The sequence below is a fragment of the Balaenoptera physalus genome (assembly GCF_965194825.1).
Source record: "Balaenoptera physalus genome assembly, chromosome: 10".
NCBI classification, from domain to species: domain Eukaryota; kingdom Metazoa; phylum Chordata; class Mammalia; order Artiodactyla; family Balaenopteridae; genus Balaenoptera; species Balaenoptera physalus.
The window spans coordinates 24,241,240-24,256,722 of NC_138889.1; the positions used below are offsets into that span (position 1 = coordinate 24,241,240).

General features: G+C 41.3%; 1 pseudogene across 1 annotated transcript; it reads right to left on the reverse strand.

The window, feature by feature from the left end:
• Positions 1-1,822: 1,822 nt before the first annotated feature.
• LOC309636469 (ankyrin repeat domain-containing protein 17 pseudogene) lies at positions 1,823-9,057 on the reverse strand (annotated as a pseudogene). Its single transcript, XR_014268501.1, has 3 exons — positions 8,979-9,057; positions 5,703-6,500; positions 1,823-3,775 (listed from the first exon to the last, which is right to left on the reverse strand). The product of XR_014268501.1 is annotated as an ankyrin repeat domain-containing protein 17 pseudogene (transcript).
• Positions 9,058-15,483: the final 6,426 nt, after the last annotated feature.

Genomic DNA, 15,483 nt, shown 5'->3' on the forward strand with positions numbered 1-15,483 from the left:
GATGAAGAGTGGCCCCCGCTTGCCGCAACTAGGGAAAGCCCTTGCACAGAAACGAAGACCCAACACAGCCAAAAATAAATAGATAAATAAATTAATTTAAAAAAGAAAAGATGACTACTATCTTTAAAAAAAAAAAAAAGATAATGGATACATGTTAATTATTAAAAACAGGAAGAAAAGGCAAAATTACATGAGGAGGTATTTATTTTTCTCATTTTTGAGATGTGCTACAATAAGTTACTCCAAGTTCAAGGAAAGCCTTTAGAAATTTGAGAATAAAATGTCAAGCAGTTCAGAACTAGAACACAAGTTCAGTTCATGCCAGAACACAGGTTTTAGAACCTATGAACAGAACAACTAATTCTTTCTCACTTTTAGTGGCTAGTAGAGTTAATAAAAAGTTCACACTATAAAATACAGAAAATATTTAATTAATTCAGGGGATTCAACTCTAACCTTCAACCAGATTTATTGTTTCATATAAAACCACAGTTCTTAAAAATCTATATGTGATTCCTAATTTCCATATCTAGAGTACCCAGGTATAAGTTGTATTACACCACTCAAGCAAAATAAAAATAGAGATTAGAGCTATGTTATCAGAATTATAGTAAAACAGTCCCAAATAATTACTTCAAACTATCATTTATTGATGTTTCCTAAAATAAATTTTGGTAACAGCACAGTGTGTAGTATTAATCTTTAAAGTTTTGATAGTATCCAGACAAACTTAATTCAATAAAACCATTACATGAGAGGGGGAGAGCCTGTGGCACACAAACCAAGGGTGATTTCTAGTTATAGAACATAAGATTTGAGGAATGTTATAAAGAATGCAAACTCTTATCGTCAGCATTCTTTAAGGGCCAGAAATTACACATATGATTCCAGCTAATTCTTGTTTAAAATGTTAGTTCCCTACTATAATGATCAACTAAAGGACCATTTTTCAAGAATCATTAGCATTTTAAAAAAGAGACTTACACACTGAGGCATTAAAAAATCACACTTCTTTTGTTCTTCCTTAAGATTTGCAGTAAATATGCCGTATGGCCAAGGCAATATGCTAAACAGATGTAAAGATTAAACACACATGACCCTTTGCTATCTAGGCAGACCCATTTTCTCGATTTTAGACCCAGAGTCTTTTTTTCGTTTGTTTGAAAGCTGGCTCCACTAAAAATTGGCTGTTAGGCAAGGCCTCTTTCCTTACCTGTAAAATGGTAGTAGTAACAGTACCTACTTCATGGGATTGTTACAGAGATTAAGTTAAAGAAGTAAGTATCTGTAAAGAGTTAAGAATGTACATGTTAAGTTTTGTTAAATAAACAAATGAAAGATCCAATTATTAGAGGATTTTTAATCTTTCAAAATAGAAGAAGAATCTTAGTATGAACTTTTTCATCATATCACCTGTCTGTAATGGCACAGTATTGTCACACATAAACCAAAATATCCATTACGTAAAATCTCATGGAATTTGTATTGAGAATCTAGAAAAAACTTCAGGTGGATGAAGCATAAAAGAATCTTTGTATTTATCACTTTAAGTACCTTCTTGGTATCATAAAAACTAGTAAGTTAGAAAAACTAACACTGAAGGTTAAAGAAAAAATGGTGAACAATTATTTCCAAATAATTATTTTGTATTATGTGTTCCAAAACAGGAAATTTCTAATTTCTAACTATGCAATTATGGTAAACTCCATGAAAAGTATTGCAACTCATATTAGGCTAACCCAACTGAAAAGCCTCAATGTAAAGACCAGATAAAGAAGCAGACTTTTAAGGAGCCACAGTCAAATCTTTTTACATAAGTATGTCTACTACATTTAAAATGTACATCATTTTTTCAAATTAACTTTTTAAAAGTATTTATATGTAACTTCTCAGAAATTAGTTTATGGTTGGTTGAGTGGTATAGTCAGGTAAAATTTCATTACCATGATAATCTCAAATTCAATAAAATCATGATCATACTTGATGGAACCTTTTCTGTAGCTGATTGATTGATTGATTGATTTAATTTTGGCTGTACCGTGCAGCACGCGGGATCTTAGTTCCTCAACCAGGGATCGAACCTGCCCCACTGCAGTGAAAGTGCAGAGTCTTAACCACTGGACCACCAGGGAAGTCCCTGTGGCTGTTTTATTTTAAAGCATTAAAAAAAAAAAAAAAAAAAAGAAAGAAACCCTTTATATTTTGGTGAAGTTTTACTTTTGCTTATGGATCAATTCTTGATCCCACAAAATTAGAAAATATACTTCTGGTTAAAACATTAACAGACTCAGAGCGAAACAGATTAGAGGAAAATAATGCAAATTCAATAAAAAGTTCAATCCAATTCTATAATGCTATCAATATGAAATGTAAACCATTGTGGTTCACCAAATGAATGTCTAATTTTTTTTATGAGACTAAAAATGAAGCTCTATAGTATGGTATTTGGAAGGGTGCCTTTGAAGTCAAACCAACCTAAGTTTGACTCCCAGCCCCACCATTTCTTAGTTAAATGAAGTGATTGTAAGCCAAATGCTTAATCTCTCTCTTAGCCTGGGTTTCTTCATCAGGAAAATGGGTGTTTAAGAGGAGCTACCTTATCTGTGTACTCTGAAGATTGAATAAAGTTATTCCTTAAAAAAAGCCCCTAACTATTTTAGGTGCTCAAAAAAGTTAGCTCATATAAAATAAGGGAAGCAAGTAAGAACAGAAATGAAATTCCTTTTTCATAGTATTACCAAGAAACATCTTAATGAAAAGGAGGCTTTATTTCAATAGCTTAATAGTACAGGCCCTTAAGGATGCAATAATACAAACACACACACACACACACACACACACACACACACACTCTCTCTCTCTCTCTCCCTCCATCCCCCCTCCCTAAAATTGATGCTTATAAAGAAGTGGTCATTTATAAAACTGCAAGATTTATAATGTACACCACCACCCTCACACTAGTCTCTCCATCAGGCATTAATCAAAACACAAAACTAAATAAACTGCAAACATTTCTCAGTCCTGAAGAAAGCCATATACCCTTACCTCATTCAGCAGTCTTCTAAGCTAGGCTGCTTGGCATTTCTTCAGGACAAAACACAAGCTACCTTCTCTTTTCCAACCTCACTTTGCTCTGACATTTCATGGTAAACTAATTCTTTTAAAAACCTTTTTTTTAAACTTAACAGTGTTATAGAAACAGACACATAGACTTACTACATATTTCAGTCAGCAAGATCAGAATTTTCAAAGACAATATAAATGCAACTGAGTATATATGCTATATAAATGGAATCCAATATGAATTTTAAAACACATCTTCTAATTTAAGTTTAGAAGAAAATACATAATCTTAAATAAGTTCTTTCTTTTTACATCCCTTTTGAAACTAAAGTTTAAGAAAACAAGATTACTTGATGACATCAGAAACCAGATCTTCACAATAATTATCAGTAATAATCTGTATTTGGCATTTTATTTCTTTAAATGTGGATTCTAATTTATAACTGTGGCTCAGGTCTTTGCCCAGAGACAAAGCAGTCTAAGATGATTTAAATAACTGATTAATGTTTCTAATGATGATATCATTCCAGTTAAAAACTATCACTCCTGACTTTGGAGCTTACCTGTGCATCAGTATCAATGGCAGGGTAGATAGGAAGCATGGCTGAAGGAGAGATGATAGGACTTGGAGTTGGAGTCTGAGGTTGGGAAATGGAAGCAGCGATACCGTGGGTAGGAGTGTTTGACATTGCAGATGCTCCTCCACTGACTGCTGTTGAACAAAATAACTGTACTTAATGAGGATCAAACGTTGTTAGGTAACAGCAAGAAACAGTTGTCAGAAAATATTTAAATATCTTTAAAAACAAAATATCTACACGTAGACTGCCATAGCACTAATAACTCATTGTCCTGGTTATTTCTGACACTGGACAACAGATCAAAATTTAAATAGATATTGAGAGTAACCCATTTGCTAAACAATCAACCATATGAAAAACAAATTCCCCTCTTATGGTATGTAATCACAAAACCTTAATTCAAAATAACCCTGCAAACAAAAATATTTTTATGAATTAAAATTAAATATATATGCAAATGGTTACCCATTACATCTTCTTAATCAGAAAAGGAATAAAAGTTAAAATAGTCAAGTTCAGAAGGAGAAAATGTGTCTTTTACCTGCCAATTTCACACCTTATTTTCTAGAACTAATGAAAGTAATATCACTGTTTGGGGACATTCGCTATTGAATATTTAAAATACTTCCTATTCTTTTATTAACTGCAGACAAGGGGTGGCCCTCAGTATGACAGCATATATATATAAAAATTTGATCCTCACACAGAAACAGTTTCTCACATACGGAATTATTCTGAAGGGCATAAAATGCTCACCAATCAATCTAGCAATCACACTGACTTAGGAGGACAAAATTAAAACATTAGGGTAGAAATAAATGTATGCGTGCAATCAGCCTTCAAATATAGATTACTGTTAGTTCTTCTAAGTATAATTTTGCCATGATATTATTTTCACCAAAATAAGCAAATTAAGAAGGGGCTAATTAGGTCAGTACTTGAGATGGGAGAATTCCAAAGGTGGTAGCAGTTGAGGGGTACTTTATTCCCTCATCAACTCACTTCTGGAGTTGACATGTGAACATCAATCCTTTTTCCCCCTTATTAAAAATGCTATAGCACTAGAGTCTGGGCATTAATCTTTGAATGATCAACAGTAGTGTGGATGTATGTTACCAACGTAGTTATCAACTACATCAGACAGAAAACAATCATGATTCACAACTGGATCTGAAACCAGGCAAAAGAGGTTATGCTCCTACCAAGAACAAAACTGAAATAGACCTTATCGTAACAATTATAAACACAATTGTCAATTAAGAAATCTATTTTACATGAAATCCTTAGTTCAGGCACAAACATACACTATACATTATAGCAACACTCATTCTACAATTATACATTTTTAAGTCCACTTAAAAGCCAAAGGAAGAACAAAGGAGGAAACAAAACAAAACAAAACAAAACACACTATTTGAATCCTTAGGGATCCAGATCAATAGAAAAGGGCATCATAATACAATTAGAAAGAAACTACACATTAACATTCACAGGGGATAAATCACTGACATACAGTATAATCAAACCTTATTTGGTTTGGTACTTTATTATTGTTGTAAAAGTATTTACGTTTTTTGTTTCTTTTAAATATCCATCAGGTTTGAAGTCTGATCCATTACAATATAAAGTATTTCTGTTCACAGATAAGCTTTCTGATATATTCTACTAGTTTTGCACTTCAACTTCTATCAATTTCCCGGTTTACTGGTGTGAACACAGAAGCAAAAAAGCCAAAATTCTATCAGTATTCTGAACTTAAAGGGAAAACACAAAAACAAACAAAAAAATCAAACATCAACCTGACTACTGAAAAACCTAGATTCCCAGCCTACCCACCTAAGTCAGGAAGTTTCAGCCTCTTGCATTGAATGAGTTAATCTTTCATTTGACCTGTATCCATCTGAGAACGTCTGAGATTGAACTAATATTTCTAAAGATATACATGGTTCAAGAGTCCAGAAATAGTTCTCAAGTTGGGTAACGGCAAAAAATTCTGGCACACTCTTATTCGCCTTAAGCAAATCATATTTGATACCTGCTCATAACAATATAACCCACCTGCCACGATGTCATCCAGCGTGTCATTGAGGGTCTGAGCAGGGCTGGCTACCATTAACCCTTGTTGTGTTTCTGTCAGAATTCCTTGCCCCAGCCCTGCCAACTGTGCTTGGCCCAGTACTGGCTGTCCAACTATCATTCCTTGCAGTTCTGTAAGATTTGCGATGGACCCTGGAGGCAAGGGACCTGCCGCCAGAGGCAAAGCTTGAGGCATGGCCAGAGGCTGGACTGGTGCAAAACCCATCTGAGCAGCAGTTTGCTGGGGTTCATCTTTAAGCAGAACGGGATCCACTTGCTGTAACCGTGCATAGTCTCCCTCGGAAAGCTGTTCTCCAACCCCAACAGGAGTTAGCAGTCCCAGATGTTGGCAAGACTGTTGCTGCTGCTGCTGAAGTTGAATTCTTTGAGCTTTAACCTCTAGATACTGCTTTTTTAGCTGCTGCTGAGTTTTCAGTTGTAATTCTCGTTCTACTTTCTGTAGTTCCTCCAAAATCTTTTGTTTCTTCTGAATTTGTTCCTCCCTTGTTTTGTTCAGCTCCTCGATCTTCTCCTTGGCAAGTTGGTCAGAGTGAGCCAGTTCCAAGGACTGCAGCTGTGCATTCTTTCCTATGGCTTCTTTTATCCTCTGTTCCAGTTCTGTTAACTTTCCCTGAGCCTCTTCTACAATGCTCTCTGGAGACTGATTGGTGATGTAACCCTGTACATCCTGGCTGTTTGCTGGCAAATGGCTGCTGGACTTTTGTTTGGAAGCAGCTGTGTGAAAAAGAAACCCCCTCAGAAGTGCCCATGAATGGCATCCTCATGACAGAGTTACTGTTGGGAGGTTTAGTGCCAACAGTTATGCACCAAGTTATTATGTCCACAGAAGGTGAAAATGCGCTGTTAAGGAGTTGAAAACAAATCCACCTTCTTTATCATAAATATAAAATGTATGTATTTTATGTGCATAGAGTAATCTTTGGGAAATTAATTTCAGAATTTTAAAAATATCACATGGTTAAAATTAGACAATAGAGGGATGCAGGTTTGTGATATCTAAGTGGTACAATTAAAGTAAAATCTAAGGCTATGTGTAGATAGATACCTCATCTGGTCATAAAGATGTAAAAACTTATCATAAGAACAGAAAAATAATGCTAAATTATTAAGATGTAGGGAAAACTTAAACCTCTAAGTCAAGGTTTTTCTACATTTAATAGTCTGTGCCTTTTAAATACACACACATACACACAAAGAGTACTCAAACCACTGAGAAGTACCAGGAAATTAAAACCCAACTAAAATATATGTCTTTGTTGGGGCCTACCATCTTCAAGACTGATAAAAGTTAAGATAGAAATTCACGTATTCACAAAGCTACTTGGCCAGTAGAGAACTGGGATTCAGTTTCCCTGGAAGAAAAGATGCTGAAGTATGACATCCACTGTATCTTCTGACAGCCAGGTGAATAAACATATCTGGCTATCGGTATAGCAATCATTTGCTTGCTATACCAACTGAAAAAGGGGCCAAGGCTCTAGATTGGTAGTGGTGATTGAAAAGAACTGGTGGAAATACTTAGTATTCTTGTTGGTAAAAAAGTCAATTAAAAAGAAAGATTTCTAGTATCAATATTTCTTTTATATTTAACAACAAAAGAAATGAATGCTCCATTCTAAGAATCCTAAATTTCTGAAGGTGGAAAGGATCTTAAATATCACCTAATCAATGATAACCTATTCTCATGGTTATACATTGAACATTTACACCTTTTTCGAACTCTGAAGTTTTACGTTTTAATATCTAGCCTCTATAATTCTATCATTTTGTTATTATCTATTAAATCTTATTTAACTGCATTCTAGGATCCTAACCTTTTCTCTTTCGTTCAGTCTATCCGTTCCCTTCTGGATCATTTCCTTCCCGACCAATTCACAAATAAATGTGCCCACCATCTCAAGTATTTTATAATCACGCCCTTCTGAGCTTCTCTTCCTGGACTAACTCATTTAAATACTAATATGTCCCCTTCGTTTCATCTGGAGTCTTTTTGTCTGTTTAAGTTATGTTTAAGTTAGGTAAGTTAACAAGGTAACGTCATCCATAAACACGTTTTAACTGATAATTTAAAATATCAGTTTCCACTGATAATTTTCAAATATTTCTCTCTCCCAAATAGACTTCTCTGCTGAGCTTCAGTTCTATTTTATCTAAACTGTTTGATATCTCTACCTGGATGTGCTATAGACACCTCAATGAAACATATCTTAAATTGATATCTTTCTGTACTCTTTTCCCCATCTCCAAGAAGAGAAAGCTCTTCTTCCTCCTGTATTTCTTCTCAGAGGAACGTACAGAGCCTTGCCTTTACTATCTTCACTGTCTCACTGGCTCCACTGCTCAGAGATAATACTCTACAATGGACAGCAACAGAGGAGGGGATAGACTATCATCCAAATAAATGATTGAACCCTATCTAAATTATATATGTTTTAGGTTTTATATATATATAAATAAATAATATATATATAAAACCTAAAACTTAGTCAAGCGCAAATAATTAAAAGTCAGATTTCTAAGTATTCCAATTCCTTTTAAAATGTAAATAAGATTTATGACTCTTTTGTTAAAAACTGGCCAATGGCTCCCATTTCACTTAAAGCAATGCCAAAGTCTTTACAATGTCCCAAGGTAGGAAAAATTATTATATTTCAGTGACTCATGTAACCAAAGCTCTAAGAACACAATAGGTACTCAATGAAATAATTGCTGAATGAATAATTTCCAATATTTGGGTAAGATCTAAAAAAAAGAATATTCTTGGCATGTCAAACAATGGTGAGCAGCAGCAACATTAGGACACTAGATACTTGCTCACTTAAATTCCTAAGTATTTATGTACCATATTTGATAAATTTCAGTAATAACTGGAACAGGTCACTGCTACCTATTATAAAAAATACTTTTCTTTATCCATTAATTTTACTTTATTTGAGTCGAGGTAGTATTTAAAAGGAGGTACATTTTTTATGCCATGTAATAAGAATAAAGACACTACTTCTGCTCGCTTGTGACTTTCACTCAATTTTTAAATCCTGAAACTAGAAAAAATGGTAACCCTTTTCGTAGGTGAGGCTTTAGAACATTTGTATTATCAATCTCAATGAACTTACAAAAAGATGCCTTTTAATTTTAAAATTAATTGTATTTTGCATAGAAATTAGTCCTAAAAATCTGAATTTATATATAGAAGCCAAATAGACTCTACAACCAAATAAAGGGTAAAGCAATGCTTACCCTCCTCCACCCACACCAAAAAATGCTTCAGAAAACAGGCAATCACCTTGTCATGCTTCCTTGTTTGGGGAACACACATTAGTCCAAAACAGTGCAAGACTAAGATATAAATATATACAAAATTCACATGATAATTTTTTTAAGGCAAAGAAATATAACAAGGTTAAAAATTTATTCCCAGTCTTCAATTCTAAATGCTGGATGGACGTTATTATAAAGAAACCTTTCAAAGAGCACATTTTAAACTACTTAGTAAATGATTTCACTGTAGCAATCAAGAATAGATAGCTACATAGAGGAAAAATGAAAACCCCAACTGTCTTAAGCTATAAGAAGAGGTGTTTGTGGCTTTAGATACAATCATTATAGACAGCTGTGAAAGTACTTTATCTCACTAATCTTAAACTGAAAGAAAGAGGTATTTTGGCAAGCTGTGCTAATGACCCAAAACATTGTGTTAAAGACATGTATGTCGAGGTATATGTGAAGAATAATGAATAAAATTAATTCATAAAATGTTAGCATGGACAAGAATCAATATTTTTCAAAATTACTTCATCAAGTAAGTAGACATTTAAGTAGATCCTCTATATCCTGAAGGTTATACTTAAGTAGCTATTATCAAGTAACTAGATTCCTTGCTTAGCACCGACCTCAAGAACCATTTCAAAGGACTGAAACACAGTAAGAGCTCTCCCTAACTAAGTTTGTGAGTATTTTTTGGCATGACCTGGTAAAAGGTTCACAAAATTAGTCAAATGGCCCCTGGAAATTATACTGCTCTTTGCAAGCTGTCATTAAGTAACTCTTACTCTGGAATAATTTTACTAGACATACATAAAATCACAATCATGAAAATACATGCCTGGGAAAAAAAACCTCAAACTTTGTCCTATCTTGGTTTCCCCAGTGAAATCTTACTTTTTAAATTCACTGATTTTGTTGTCTGCCGGCAGACAAGAAGTAGCAGGCATGCAGTCTGCATCACATAGTGTTTCCACAAAAGTTTTGTTTCCCTCCTAGGAATAGGACTATTTTGCAGTGAGTTGACGCAAATATGAAATTTAAATATCTTAAATTACAAAGACTAAAAATTAATTATCGTTTACATTATTAAAAGAATCTTCATGGCCAATTCAACTCAGTAGATTTTCTTAGCTAATTAATTTGGATGTGAGTCTTAATAATGAGATCAGTAACTCCTGGTTGGTAGGATCTATGTCTTTACTGATCTATTTCTACCATAGCACTTCACACACCAAATGTCACAGACATAGCATATTTTATTTACTACATTTAAAATGTTTGAAAGAAACTAATACATTCAATTTTCAGAAAGAGCTTTGTAAGCATTCTCTAACTAAAATGTTCTATTTGTCTGCTGGTTATCAGGAACTCAGGATGCATTCTGAATAGCACCCTTTTAGCCTCCAACTCCCCACCAAACACTCTAAACTGAGCAGCTCTGAAATAGTTGTTAGCTCTTGTGTTGCTAATATATCCTACCCACAGTAAGAAGGGTTCTTGTGGTAGAAGGTGGAAAAGCAGTTATTATGCCAATACCACTGAAGTCTTATATTCCTATAGTCATATAGTAAATACCGTTTACCTTATGGAAATCAAGGTTTATGCAATGTTTACGGCATAGACAATTGTGCTATAACACAATAAATGCATCCTGACGAACCTCACATTCTGCAAAATAGCACATTAAAAATAATACGACTTAGGGAAAAAATAGGACTGGGGACATTCCACTCAAAACTTAAGCAACTCTAATCAGAACACCACAAATAAAGAAATATGTCTTAACTTTTAAAAGAAAAGAGAACCCTGTTACAGCACTTTCAAGAAAGAACATTTAGCCAAACTAAGCCAAGACGAAGAAATTCAGGTGAATGAGAATCACATTAAATATATTATTTACTCTTTGACTTGGGGTATTCAAGTGTGTTAATATACTTTACATTCAGCTCCTATTATCCCGTGGTACACAACCTAAAAATATTGGGAAAAACCATGTATGAACCCAAGTACCTTCAGACTTCTACTACTGCCATCATTCACCTTAGATAGCCATATGTATAATCTAAATCAACACATTTTTGAAATTACCCCAGGAAAACAAATATAGACTAGAATTGTCCCAAGCAAACTGAAACATGGTCACTGTATCTACTTAATAATTGTACATGATATATAATATAGGAATATAGGCAACCACTAATCTCCTTTCTGTCTCTACAGATTTGCTATTATGGGCCTTTCATATAAATGGGACCATACAATATGTGATCTTTTGAGAGTGGCTGCTTTTCTTCACAGAATGCTTTCATGGTTCATCCATGTTGTAACATGGATCAATATTTCATTCCTTTTTATAGCTGAATGCTATTCTATCGTACGGATATTCCACATTTTGTTTATTCATTTGTCAGGTTGACATTTGAATTTTTTCCACCTTTTGTTTTTAGAAATATGCTTCTATGAACATTCACGTACAAGCTTTTGTGCAGACGTAAGTTTCTGTTTCTCTTAGGTATATATTTAGTAGTGGAACTGCTGGGTCATAGGGTAACTCTATGTTTAACACTTGCAGGAACTGTCAAGCTGTTTTGTAAAATGACCGCACATTTTGTAAAATGGCTCAGACTGTACCTTCTATCCAAAGGTATCCAAAGCCACTTTAGATGCAAAATGTTTAAAGTTGACCTTTGCTGCTGCCCAAATCGTAGCCACTGTGGGCAGTCTGCCAGATGGCATCTTAGGTTTCTCAGGAAGAAATTAGAATACACAAAGGGGGAACTAAGTGTACAATTACATAATGTAGATTTCATATTTAATTTTATGGGAAAAGCAATAATTAGGTGGCTTTTGGTTTTAACTGGAAATAGCCACTCATTGGGAAATAATTACTCGCTAATGGCCTTAGCGAGTCACTCTGGAGCTTCTCCTAGAACTAGAAAACCTAAGTTCTGCTCCCAGCAGAACCTGGAGACGGTGCCCAGTGCTGGTGAGGCAGCACAGAACAGGGGAGTCGTCGCTGGAGGGAGCGGAAGACAGTGCAGCCACTCTGGAAAGGAGTTGGCCAGCTCCCTAGAAAGCGAAACTACATTGCCCACTTTTCCCCAATGTCACCTCTTGTGCAAGTCAAGTCAGCGTCCCAGCAGGATCCTGACGTTGACACGACTGCCCCTGTCATCCGTTGCCCTGGGAAGGCCCCCAGCGGCTTTCGGTCTGGGGCTCTTCCCAGTCAGGCTAGCGTTTGTGTACAGCTTCTGTGTGGACTTCAGTCTCCATTTCCCCGGGGTAAGTGCCCATGACTGCGATTGCCGAGTCCTGCGACGGCTGCTTTTTGAGGAAGTTTCGCGGTAGGGGAGCGCCTGGCCTGAGCCCCGCGTGCCGGCCTCTGCCCATCTCTCTGCCGCCTCAACCCCAGGAGGGAAGGTCCACGTGGACCAGCGCGCCCTCTGCACCTGCTGTGCCCTCGGTCCTCAGGGTCACAGGGCTTCCCCAGAGCATGGGCGGCGTGGGCCCCTCCCTGCGTCCCGCCCCACCCCCACCTCATCCGGGCCCCCCGTCCCCCGTGGCTTTGGTGGGAGGGTCTCAAGGAAGGACCCCCTCCTCCGAGCCTACTCCACCCTCAGCCCCCGCTCCCACAGAGCTTCCGTCCCGACGCCAGGCCCGTGGGGCTCCCGCAGCAGAAGCGCTGAGACTGCCGGGTTTCTGCAGCTCTTCAGTTCGGACTCCATCTACGCGGAGTCAGAGCCCGCAGGTCAGGGCTCGGCCCACGCCAGCCACGGGTCCACGTCGTCCTCTGCGCTTGTGGCCGACAGGCTGTGTCAGGAGTTCCCACGCCCCCAGCCCGAGTTCCGTTCGTTGGCTAGCGCGGGCCCCCAGAACACAAGCCCCCAGTCCACGGACTAGAGCACCGGGCTATTCGAAAGGAACAGCCAGGTGGAAGGAGGAGGTGGGGAGGCGTGGGGCGGGGCACGGGGCTTCCAGGCCGTCTGCAGGCACCCACCCCGCAGCTCTCTGAACCCCGTGTTTACCGAGATTTTGTTCCATGAGCACGATTACAGCGGGGGCCATGGGCAACGGATTCACGTTGCAACCCCTGCCCTCTCCCCTCGCAGGAGGTGGGCAGGCAGGGGGGCCGTAAGATGCAACCCAGCCTGTGGCTTTAGGTTTAGGAGCTGTGTGCCAGGACTGGGGTCCAAGACCCGACCCCTTTCTCCCGTAATTCACAGCGCGGCTCCTGCTGGGCACGGAGGCTGGGGGACGACGGGAGGCTGAAGAGCATGGCGTCCGCCTTCACCCCCTCCCTCCTCTCTTGGCTGAGCCCTGCGCCCGCGCGGGTTCCCCGTGGGGCCCCCCCGGGGGGCCTGTCCCTTCAGGTCCTCCCAGCTGCCTGACACCCCTCTGCCCCTAGCGTGGACCCCCAGAGCCCCCAGCTCTTCCCACTCCTGGTCCAGCAGGACGGGGTCCCTGCGGCACCCTGGACAGGCGGGCGATGGGCAGCCCGGCCCCTCCCGGGAGGCAGCCCCGTGGGGTGGGGAGGGGGGCAGGCACTGCGAGCCACCCATGGTCGAGCGCGTCACCTCGGTGCGTGGCGTGGGGCGCCGTGGCTACACGCATCTTGATGGCCGGGATCAGACCCAGCTCTGCCACCAACTGGCTGGGTCCCCGGAGGCCGGTCACTGGACCCCATTGTCCCTGTTCACCATCTGCAACGTGCGTGACCCGAGGACCCCCTCACAGGTGGTCGTGAGGGCTGACCGACTCGGTTTGTGTGGAGGACAGAGAACAGTGAGGCCAGCAGATGAGGAAAGAGCTTGTCACTCATGGTTCTGGGCAGGGGCACGCCTTGTCACCTAGGGCCTCCCAGGAGCACGAGGGTTCGGCAGGAATGAGGGGAGGGGTGGCTGGGGACTGGAGCCTGAGGTGTGGGTCCCCGGGAAGGAGCAGGCTCAGGATTGGCTAGAATGAGCCCGGGGCTCCGGGCCTCTCCGGGGTGATGAGGGCAGGGGGACGGTGGCCCCGAGTGTGGGAGCCCCGTACAGAAGGGGCTGGGTTGCAGCCCTGTGCTGGCTGGTTTGCGTCAGAAAGTGACAGACGCGGTGAATGCGGGTACCAGGCCCGACCCAGGGCTCAGCGACCGTTCTTGTTCCTCAACACAAACGCTGTCCCGCTTCGGCTGGTGCCGTGCCTTGCGGTGGAGGAAAGCGGGACTCAGAGGACTGTGGGACTCCGGCATCCAGGGTGGGGCCCGGGCACGTGGGCCCCGAAGTCCACCGGAGCGGCGGGCACATGGAGCTTCGAGGCTGGGGGAGGTGAGGGTGTGGACAGTGGGGCTGCGCAGACTGCCTTGACACTTGAGAACCACTGGCCCGAGGGACCACGGGGACGCCCGTGGAGGGGGGCGCCCAGGAGAGGCGGCCTACTGGCGCGGGGCGGGGTCCTGAGTGCCTCCCCGCCCTCCCAGGGCGCCCTGTGCTCCTACCCAGTCGTGGCCGGTGGGGCCGTGAAGCTGCAGGGAGGCCAGTGCCCGGCACGGCGCCTGCTGCCCGCAGAGGCCCGGCATCCCTGGGGCTGCTTCTGAGCCAGGCGTTCCCAACGAGCCCGTGCGCCTGGCAGAGCCAGCGGGCACGCTCCCCCAGCGCCCCTCCTGTCCTCGGACAGGCACGTCTGCTCAGCCCGGGAGCGGGGCCGGGAGCGCTGAGTCCTGGGCTGGGCAGGGGGCACAGCCTGGGCAGGTCCTTGAGGCACCCCGCCTGCTGCTGGCCCGGCAGGGGCCCCGGGGAACCGGCACCTTCCTCTGCGCCCCACGTCGCTCCCTCCCCCAGGCTGGTCCGTTTCTACCTGTTTCTGCAAACCAGATAGACCCTGAAGGGACAGAAACTTAGCTCCGTTGAAACGGCTGAAGCTTAGGCTGTCATCTTGGGGTAACCTCCTGAGGAGGGTCCTAACAGTTAGGACCCGAGGCCCTTTCTTTCCCATCTCCCTCCTCTCGTCCACCTCATCCGCCTCTTCTCCTTGAACCCCCCTCCGTGCCCCCGCCCCCCGATTTTACGGCCGTCTTCTTCCTTCGGAAAATCAAGAGCATCAAGAAGAAGCTGAGGACTTCCCTGTTAGCGCAGCGGTTAAGAATCCGCCTGTCCATGCAGGAGACATGGGTTTGAGCCCTGGTCCGGGAAGATCCCACATGCCACCGAGCAGCTAAGCCCGTGCGCCACAACTATTGATCCAGCGCTCTAGAGCCCGTGAGCCACAATTACTGAGCCTGTTTGCCACAACTGCTGAAGCCCGTGCGCCTAGAGCCCATGCTCCGCAACAAGAGAAGCCACTACAATGAGAAACCTGCTCGCCGCAACTGGAGAAAGCCTGTGTGCAGCAACGAAGACCCAATGCAGCCACAAATAAATAAATTAATTAATTAATTTTTTAAGTTTTAACAAATAAAAAAAAATAAGCTGTCTCCTGTGCATCGACTTCAAGAAGAACC